Source organism: Acromyrmex echinatior, chromosome 8 (genome assembly GCF_024713525.1).
Source record: "Acromyrmex echinatior isolate Ae372 chromosome 8, ASM2471352v2, whole genome shotgun sequence".
Taxonomy (NCBI): Eukaryota; Metazoa; Arthropoda; class Insecta; order Hymenoptera; family Formicidae; genus Acromyrmex; species Acromyrmex echinatior.
The window spans coordinates 14,259,779-14,269,096 of record NC_141859.1 but is presented as its reverse complement, the minus strand read 5'-3'; the positions used below and the strand labels follow the sequence as shown (position 1 = coordinate 14,269,096).

Here is a 9,318-nt window from a genome sequence, read left to right as displayed (position 1 = left end):
TTCATTATTTTTATTTTTTTATTGTTTTTATTATCTACATTATTTTTATTGTTTTTCAAATTTCTTCAGATTTATAATTTTATATATATGAATTTTTTTATCTTTTCTCTTAAATTACAGTAATTGAAATATTGTAAATGTTATTTAACTTTACTAAGGCGTTAGTTATATATTGTCAAAGCAGCGTCTCTTACACTTTCTTTTATGAAGTTTTTCTGTTACTCACTCTTAAAACACCAATAGTGAATTAAAAAAGGAAACGTCTAAGCCAATGTGCGATGAAATCGCGCTGCGCGAATTCGTAGCACGGCTCATCGCGCCCCACTCTATAGCAATGGCGCACAGGAGAGGGGGGGAGGGAGAAAAAGATAGCGACGCGCCTTCACCGCACATTGGCTTAAATGTTTCCTTTTTTAATTCGAAAACTATAATGGATATCTCAAAGTGATGTAAGGCTTTTTTGTTCCCCTTGATCTATTTATTGTTGGTATTTTTTTTACTTAATTTTTGTACTTAATTTAAATTTGAAATTCTTTTACAAATGTCACAAAAAAAATTCTAAAATTAATATTGTAAACAATATTTTTTTAATTAAATTAAAACGCAAATGACAAACTTTAGTGATACAAATTTTTCTGCCAAATTGGACCCTTCATTTTGAATCTCTAAAATTACTTCAGATTCGGATTTAGTAACCTTGAAAACCTTGCTACTAAAATCATTACACAGTTCTTAAAACTTTTTCTTCAAAAACATTTTTGGCACAAAACGTTTTTTTTTGTGACTACGCAAAAATTATCTCGGTGAAAAAAAAACGTACAACGTTAAAAAAAATATATTTTAAAGATAAAAGTTGGCTTTAAGATGCCATAAATGAAAGTAGAAAAAAAAATTTACTTCGCTAACAAAAAAATCCCAAATATGTTAAGGGGGGAAACCATAGTAAAAGTTTGAAAAAATCGAAAAAATTTTTTTTCGCTTATAAGGTGCTTTAGGGTCTTAAGAATAACATACCAAAAGATGGAGTGCCGCAAAAATTTCGGAATACCCAAATTTTCCATTCTGCGGCAACGCCTCTCAGGTATGCTCTGAGCGCCTTTTGTGATTCCGGCGCGCGCTGTAATTTATGAGTACGGGAGCAGGTATAATGGCAGTCGATGGAGAAGGAACTTCCCTCCGAAAAGTCTATAGTACTTAAGAATGCCTATAGGTATCACCATATGTAATATACATTCAAAGAACACGTGTTTAACGTTAGTAAATCGAATGTCAATTGTTGAAACGGACGCTTTTTCGCTTCGCTTCGAACTGTCAATATATTTCGGGTTAGCTATTCGTAGAAATTGCGAATCAGTCGAAAAAATGAAGACAGCTATATGGGCCACATTACTTCACAAAATATCTACGGATAACCATTCCCAACACGACGATTGCCCGACTGGAGAAAATTCATGGTGCTCGTGGTGAAATCTTCTAACACTTTGGCTACCTATACGCACAAATCACTAATGTCTGATATAGTTTATGAAGCAATTAAGCCAGTTTACGAACAACTCACTACGGATGATCTTCTCACTCGCTGCATCGGGGGTTTCACTCAAAACAGCAATGAGAGCTTCAACTCGACAGTGTGGGCGATGGCTCCGAAAACTATGAATTCCGGCAAAATAATCATCGACATTGCTACGAACATCGCTTCGTGTGTTCTGACGGATTAATATCAATTTTACATATAATCCAGGTCATGGGCATGAAAATTGGTCCAAAAAGTCACGAACTATGCATGGACTTGGATGACAAATGCATACAGAAAGCGGAACGATCTTTGAGTGAGGGCGCAAAAACAGGCTCGCATCGATCTGAAAACAATTCGAAAGGCCAAACAAGAGCAGGAGATAGATGAAGAAGGCCAATTGTATGGCGCAGGCATCGCAGATTAGAGGTATATAAAAATATTATATGATTTTACAGTACTTAAAACTTTAAACGCGTTTTTCTCGAAACCACTTTTTTTAAACTGGGCGGACACATAACTCGAATAAATCTTTACCGATCGGTTTCAAATTTTGACAGTATATTCAGAATACCTTTCTCTATGGAAGGGTTTTTTTTTATATTACATGGTTTTTTTTATCAACAATTTTATGGCGTTTTTTTTTTTGTTAAATTTGCAAGTTTTCCTTAAAACGTGCACCATTTTGCGAAAAATTAATATGTCGAAAAAATCCTACGTACTTCCATAGCTATTGATATATAGAACCTAAAAAAACTGTCATTCTTTGTTTCCAGGTCAAAAATTAAGGACTCTAGATGTCCGCCCATGGTCCCTCCTTCAAAAATAGGCGCCATCGGACAAGTGCGGCACAGCTGCCATTTTGTACCAAAAATGATGAAAAAATTCTTATTTATACTTCATTCATAATATTATAATGCTTATTTTACAAATTTTTGATTGATCATTTCATTGAGCCAAAAAAAATTCCCGAAAATATACTTACTTTTTCGTGCTCTACTGTGGTTTCCCCCCTTAAAAACGTCAATTTTGACACCTTTAACTTCACTCTTCGCAAAAACCTGACGTGATAGATCAATTTTATTGCCGGATTCGTGTTCAGCGCGCAAAAATACATCGGAAATGGTTTTTTTTGTTCAAACAGCAAAAATCACATCGATCAGTGTAATTAGTTGCTGATGAGTTATAGAAACATATTGTAAAATGGTAACAAGTTCCTGTCGTAAATTGTGTAAGGAAAATCGTAGAGGATTATATATTATAGAATTAACATAATAAACGTAATATAAGTTGTAATCTGGATTATTAAACATTATTAAAGAGATTTAACTGAATATAGTAAAACATCAAAATATATTTATTAATAAAGATATCAGGAGAATATTCTTTGCTTTTAACTGAATAACCATTGACATAATATTATATAAAGTAGAAATAAGTTTGTATAGTGTTTGTAGTAAATGGTTATTAATTAAAAAGTAATATCTTTGAATGAAAATTATGTTATATAAAGTGTAGGATTAACTGCTATTAAATGGATAATGTTTCGTTCATAATACAATACGACAAAAAATAATACAATACGATTTTTAACATGTTGCTCAAAATATACTTTCTTCACAATCATTTGGATTTTTTTCCATTAAATTTGGATGAATTCAGTGATGAACATAGTGAACATGGCTTTCATCAAGACATTGTGATCATTGAGAAACGTCAAGAAAAAGACATCAGACACATGCTTGGTGAATACTCTTGGTCTATTCGTGATACAAAACCGGAGTTATACAAATGACAAATCAAACGACCAAGATTCTTATATTAGTAATTATATTGTAATTATAATTGTATTGTTATTATTATATAAAAATTTGAAAATATATGAAAAAAAATTTTCAGTTTTTTTTTGTATTCGGACTCATTGCATAATTTCACATGCAAAAACGTCAATTATTTATTTTAAAAAATTATTATATATATAATTTAAAACAATTGTAAAAAGCCAATATGAAGTAAATGCGATAAATAGCTGCATAAAAAACATTAACGACTTAATCTGATAAAACGTCGAGACATAAGTATTTTTTTTTACACTTACTTTCAGAATCATCTCTCTTTGATTTTTTCGGAAGGAGGGAAATACTGTGTGTTATATTATGTAATATATGTTGTTTGCATAGAATGAGAAAGTAGCTTAGCAATCGATCATCTGGATTTTTTTAATATTATAATCAAATATATGAAAAGTATTAACTGTAATGACATTTCCATTGTTTTATAATAAAAAATAAATATAAATATTAGGTTATAGTAAAGCATAATATAAAATACATATAGAACATAATGAATAATATAAAATCTTAATATGAAAGTACGCGACATCTGTCATTTAGTCCTCTTCGTTGACTATTTCTTTCACGATTGCTATGACGGTGGCATGTCTGGCTCGTCTGCTGCCAGCTAATCCTTCAGCGGAAGTTTACTGGTCCTGCGTTTCTGAGCCTGCGTTAATATTTGTGTCCTCTGGCATTCTCTTGCGACGATGAAACCTCGGGAATCCTGTTCCTGCGTCTGCGCCTTTGATTGCCGTAACGATATCTTCATCTGTTTTTAAATCGAGATCTGCCACCTTTTCCATTTTAATAATTGTTTATCGAGCTTTTGTCTGACTATATGTAATATTTGGATCCTGAGAAATGAAATAAGCATAATGAGAGCGAAGCTTGATTCGGTCACAAGGTTAGAATTAAGTTAATGTATACCTATGGTACATGGTTAAGTTAGAGTTAAATTATTATATACCTATTTGTATCATGTGGTTAATCGCAACGTGATCATTTGCAACTCGTAGTCAATCGAAACGTAGCCATTTGCAACTTATGATCAATTGCAACGTGGTTATCCTGCTGCAAATTCCCATGGGTTTTTTTATGAGTTCATACAGAGGACTATAAGATTCTGTAGGAGTTTGTGTAGTAGGATTTGCGCAGCATGCATATGTAGGACATTTATAGGAATGCAAATAGGGTAATAGAGGTACCCACAGGAATGTGGACAGATGCCCCATAAGAACTAAAAGATCTATAGGATATCAGTTTGTTTCATATAGTAACATATAGGTATACGTAAGATAAAAAAGAGGTGACTCATGGAGACCAAAAATGTCTATAAGCCATAGGATAACATATGCACATCTCCTTTGTCTTATGTGCACCTATATGTTTCTATACGTCAAAGTGTAATATCCTATAAGTATTTAGTCCCGATGAGGCATTCCTATATCAATTTGACATTTGATAATTCGTAACTCTTAAAAACTGAAAGACACGATAATAAATAATAAATGAGGTACGTTGGATAAAAAAAAATCCTGACTGTCTGATGAAGAAAATATATACTCATGACTTTTTTGAATCACTAAACACCTTGTTTATTACGTGATTTTCAGTTTTTGGAATTATGGAAAAATTATCTTAGATTTTTACGTGGAATCAATACTACTGTTATAACATTTTATGTACACACTCTAATATATAAATTATAGGGACTATACAGGATGTCTCAGAATGACTATTTTGGGACTATACAGGATATCTCAAAATATTTAGAACTGTTTTCGTGTGCAGATAGAGTGAATTAGCGAAAAGAGTAAACCAAAAGATCTTCTATCATTTTATAATTTTTGCAATTATTATTCAATGAGATGTCTAAAAGATGTCTAAAATCGCGACGCATAGATAATTTTAAGATATCTTTAAGAGTTCTTTGTAAAACATCTTTAAAATATGTCTTAAAGCACTCTGAAAAATATTTTAAAGTTGTCTTATGCGTCGATTTTACTTGCTTATTCAGTAATTTTTAGAAACTAACTATTGTGAAAATTATAAAATAATACAGGACTTTTCGATTCAATTTAATCTACTTTATCTGCACACGAAAATAGTCCCAAATACATCATGTATATCATTTTAGGATTTTAAACATCAATGTGCACTTTTTTTTCCATGCGATCTGATAAGAGTCTCTTTTCATGGACTGGATGCCATAGATTCCTATGTAAAACCATGTAGAAAAATTTCCTATGTTATCTTATATATACATACTGTGTAAACCCTATAGATACCTGTTGTAAGAAATTTAGAGGAAATAGGCACAACAGAGAAGCTATTAGCTTCAGGACTGTGTGGCTCAGTGGCAGGACGGAAGTCTTTCAATTCAAAGGAGAGACCAGTATGCCTATTCTCTAACTATGTAACGATGATGTCGTTATCATTACGTAACGACGGTTGTCGCTTGCGCTGACGATGCTATAACAACGAAGCTATTCTGTAACACAAGCTAGAGAAACGATATCGATATTGAAATCGTCGAAATACGATTCTGACGTCGTTATCGAAACGAATGTACTCAATATATGTAATTAAAACGAATGTGGTGTATAATTCAAAACTTATAAAAAGAAGAGCATAAAATCACAGCACAAGATATTGTTTGCGATATTTAATTTATCATTACATTAATAAAACAATAAAACATTACATTAATGTTTCATTAATGTAATGATATATTAAATATCGCAAACAATATCTTGTGCTGTAATTTTATGCTCTCCTTTTAGTAAGTTTTGAGTATACTTAGTTTCATATAACTCTGTCGTCATAGTATCCAGCCAATGAAATCTCCTATATTTCTTGATGAGTTTAGAAACGTTAAATAACAAGATTAGAATCTTTTAAGTGATAACAGTAAAGTGGAAAAAAAAATAGAAGAGATATATTCCTAACCATAACAGTCGTAAAGTTTAACGCTTAATATCGATTCGCGGGATAGAGAGACAATTATTTCTGCCAGATTCTTTCATTTCATGCAAAAACGCGTCGAATAAACCTAATTTTATTGATTTATAAGCTGCGGGACCTATTCTGTATAATTATCAAGAAAAACAAAGCTTTCAATAAACATGTCACAAGAGTAAGTATATATGTATAAACAAATTAAATTATATATAAAAAAATTAGTAAATCATGTATGAAAGGAGGACCCCGCACAAAATAAAGGGAAACCGGTGTACAGTCAAATGGGCTGGGGATGGAGTATGTTGTAGTTCAAGACATCCCGATGAAAAGTTGTAATGGGCACAAGCTCCGAAAATGGCCAGTTTTTTTAGATAAAATGAGTCAAAAGTTGAAAATGTCGATGCCCGCAGTTACTAGTATAAAATAGTGTAAGGAGTTATTTAACGATGTGATTCGAATGTATTTGTAATACATGCCTACACACACGGTACGTATATGTATACAAACTACCGTCGGCATTAGCGTCACCCAATGTGCACCACGTGGAGATTGCGCGATCGGATTTGCACATCATTTGGGCCCTGATAAGGGCCATTTTTTGTCATTGAAACATTCAAAATGGTTCAATAACTTCTCCTTCGATTTCTTCATCTTGATTATATCTATTAGCAGCATCTTTTATGTGATTAAGTAATGTGACGCTGGAATATTTAGTATTAGGTTGATGTCGTGCGTATCCTAAAAAAGAGAACACTTGCAACATGAGCACATGAACCCAATGTTTGTGAACCTGATACACAAGTACAGTAATAACCGTTATGGGTTCATTATTTTCATCTCCATGAGGTCTGTAAGCAATCCATAATTGATGCTTCGTTGCATTGCGGAATCGAGAGTACACCCGAACTCTAAGAAAGCCAGCTTCATTTCTGTGTTCATCAAGTTCAAAAACTTCAGATTCATCGCGCACTAGTTTGTCTTGAATATAAGCAGGTGCTAAACGTATCTGATAAATACCGACAGTTAACTCTTTCAAGAAATCGATGTCAAGTCTTGGAAAATCAAGAATCTGATTTTCATTTAAACGATTCCACATGGCATTTCTTCTTGCCAGATGCTCTGTTTCAACTCTCAGTCTCAGTGTATTTTCAGATCTTGCCTTTTGAAGCATTTGTTCAGCAAGTTCCGCGGTAGCTCCATCCATTAGTATAACGTCTCGGTACCTATTGATTATTGCTCCAGCAATTAAATAAAATGCACGTAGATTAATTGCATGAACTACCGAAATAGTATTCTTGAAAAACTTGAATATTGATTTGATATGGCTATTACGTGCTTCTATTATCCATCTGGATTTTGTGACTAATCTCGAATCATTAGTCTCTGCAGTGTCAAGTTGTCTTTGCCCTTGCTGAAGAAATGCTGGCATTTTATAATCAATTCCGAGGGCTTGCAAAAGAGGTAATACATCTCTGTAGCCGCGATCGATGATCACTATCGCATCCTCTCCTAGTCATTCTCTGAGAGTACCTGCATCTGCTTGGAACTCGTTTCGTAGCATTGCAGCGTCGTTATTTTTAGAATCTGCAAAATGAGGACCATGAATGTCTAAAATATAGCCATCTGGTGCAACTATCAACGCAGGTTTGACTAAATGACGTCCTTGTGTTGGCTAAATGATTGTCTCAGGGCTCGAAAATTGCTAGACTTCTCAATATAAGAATACGTGCCATCTATACATACGATCACTGTAGGATTATTAATATCTGGATTGTATAGGGTATTAGAAAATTCAGTAATAATAGTTCTAAAATATTATATTACATGATTATTAATATAATCTTGTCGTGTGATCGCAGTTAGTCCTATATTTCGAGGTACGAAACGTGACATTAATGATTTTCTTACTGTGGCGACGGCCAAGCTAACGGCTTGCCTGCTTTGATAATTAAATAAGACTCTCAAGAAGTCATCACAAAGACCTTGACGAAGTTTACAAAGAAATGCCAATAAATCTTTTTCGTATACATATCGATGGCCGTTCGGTTCAGGTACAGGATCACAGTACTGTAGTAGTTCACGAAACTGTTCTTTTGTCATAGAGCTTAATAACTTAAAGTCTTCATCAGATAAGTTATTTTGATTGATAAAGTCAGATTCATGTGCTTTTGGAACTTTCTGTAGATTTGTAAGGAAACATTACAATTGATAGCCAACTAATCTATAAAGTCTATTCAAATACTGCAAACCCGGAAGAAGTGCTTGTAACAGAAAACCATTTTCAGCTAAATGATGTGGACAAGAACGAACTTCATCTGGAATATATACGTTCACACTTATAAATACTTGAGCTCTAACCGCTGGTGAAAGCCTATGAACATTATTATTAGCATTACAGATTAGACAAGTTCTCATATCACTTTGTTTAAGGACGTTAAGTCGAATGCATGTAGGATCATCCTGCATATCTATTTCAGATTCAACTAATCTAAAGCATGTCATACATAAACGAGATTCATTTCGTAATTCTTCAATGGGCCTTCGAAGATCTTGTCGAAAACGAATAGCTATTTGTCGCTTATTTTCATTATTATCTCCATTGAGTTTTTTCATTACCCTTGGTTGCCCAGCAACGTCGCAGATAAAACAACGAATTCGATTTCGAAATGCCATTTTCGAGAATAACTCGAATACATTAAAACCAGTATTCATAGTAAATAAAAGTTAGATTTACTTAATAGTTATTCCGAATCAGATTATGGTAAGTAAAGGAAACATAGGCAAAAACGTTATTACTAGTCTATAACTATCTGTGGATTTATAAACGTGCCGCACCAAGCTCGATGTCATATAATAGCCGCGTTACTTCACTTTCGAGAAACGACGAGACAAACAATATACGGCCGCTAAAGCTTCTTATTTACAGAATTCGATTCATGCACACGTGTTATTATTAGTATAAAATAGTGTATGAAGTTGTTTATCGTATATATATATATCCGAATGACG

General features: G+C 33.2%; 1 pseudogene; it reads right to left on the bottom strand.

Annotated features, from left to right (window-relative positions):
* Positions 1-7,298: 7,298 nt before the first annotated feature.
* Positions 7,299-8,922, bottom strand: LOC147908848 (uncharacterized; annotated as a pseudogene).
* Between the last annotated feature and the right edge of the window lie 396 nt (positions 8,923-9,318).